General features: G+C 46.3%; 1 non-coding gene across 1 annotated transcript; it reads left to right on the forward strand.

The window, feature by feature from the left end:
* Positions 1–272: 272 nt before the first annotated feature.
* Positions 273–344, forward strand: trnap-agg (transfer RNA proline (anticodon AGG)). The gene has a single exon. It is a non-coding gene; the product is annotated as a tRNA-Pro (tRNA).
* Positions 345–1,775: the final 1,431 nt, after the last annotated feature.

Here is a 1,775-nt window from a genome sequence, read left to right on the forward strand (position 1 = left end):
CCTCATCCTGGGAGCAGATGCGGCGTAGGCGGAGGAATTGGGAGTAAGGGATGGAGTCCTTACAGGAAGCAGGGTGGGAAGAAGTGTAGTCCAGATAGCCATGGGAGTCAGTAGGTTTATAGTGGATGTTGGTCAGAAGTCTATCACCTGCGATGGTGATAGTGAGGTCAAGGAATGGTACCATTCATTGGATTCAGATTCAGAATATTCTTCCCTGCCATTCCTTGACCTCACTATCTCCATCCAGGTTTTTTGTGTATGGTCAATATATTGGCTCGTTGGTCTAGGGGTATGATTCTCGCTTAGGGTGCGAGAGGTCCCGGGTTCAAATCCCGGACGAGCCCTATTTTTAATTTATAAAAGTAATTTTGAAGCAGAAAAATCCGGGGATTTGAAACCGTGATGTCTCGGACCCAAACTGAGAATCATGCCCCTAGACCAACAAGGCACGGGAAAAGTAACGGTTTAGGGCTGCAATTAGAGTTGTGATGAGTTTCTGCTGTTACAGGGAATATTCGGTTGGGAGAAACATACGTATCGCACTATTGCCAGGGCTCTCTGACTGCAAGTGATAATGGGAGCTCATCGTTTACTCTTCTCCACGCTGTCGTCGGCAGGGCCGGCCACTTGCTGTGCTCATGTATCCTTGCAAAGGCATTAGCCCTGTTGTCGAATGCAAAACTGTCAAAGATCTGGTGCCGCTGGAACATTATTCCAATGAGCCAGGAGCCCCTCGGAAAATGTCCTGTCTCAGATTTCCACATTACAGAGTAACTAACCTTACAATTAGGAGCTAGAGAATCCTTACATTCTAACATTGCAAGAATCACGAGTTTTATTGTCATGGCCTAGATAGAACAATGAAATTCTTACTTGTGGCAGCACAACAGAATATGTAAACATAGTACACTGTAAACAATATCATAAACAAGAGAGAAATAAAAGTTCAATATGTAGTAGAATCTATCCAGATTAATAGTTGATTCATTAATTATTTTGAATTAAATAAATTATTTTTAAATAATTAAATGAATTATTTAAAATTAATTATTATTCAGCAATGCTGCCTGTCTCGCTGAGTTGCTACAGCATTTTGTGTCTATCTTCAGTATAAACCAGCATCTGCAGTTCCTTCCTACACAGAACCTTCTTTTTAAACACTGTTAGAGCTATTAGTGATAACGAGGTAAGGATTCAGTGTTACTATTTGAACCGTTTCCTGCTCCAGCACCTAATTGATTTGATTTGATTTGATTCAGTTTTATTATCATTGTCTTCAAGTAAGAGACAACGAAATGCTATTTCCTATACAGTCATACACATAAAAAAAATAAAAACACAGAACACAGCCGTTCACAACACACAACATCCCCACAGCGGCACCAGTCAACCTCCTCGCTGATGTTCCCCGATGTTCACCCATGGTCGGGGTCAACCGAGCCCCCCGCAGTCGCTGCTACCGGCGGCCCGATGTTCAAGCCATCTCGCCAGGAACGATGGAGCCCCGATGTCGGGCGGAAGAACATCCTCAGCGGCCGGGACCTCTGAATCGGCCACGTCCCACCGGAGTCCGCGGCTCCCGACGTCCACAGGCCGTGCTGGGCAGAGATTCAACGCTGGCAGCCCCCGGCCAAGGGTCCCAGTACGCGATGTCGAACCACAGCTCCGCAAACCACAGCTCCGCGATGTCGATGCAGCAGGCCCAATACTCCAGAGCCTCAAACGGTGATCCCAGGTGACACATCGCCTGCTCCGGGATGCGTCCAGCACTGCGC

This window comes from Leucoraja erinacea, chromosome 12, assembly GCF_028641065.1.
Source record: "Leucoraja erinacea ecotype New England chromosome 12, Leri_hhj_1, whole genome shotgun sequence".
Lineage (NCBI taxonomy): Eukaryota > Metazoa > Chordata > Chondrichthyes > Rajiformes > Rajidae > Leucoraja > Leucoraja erinaceus.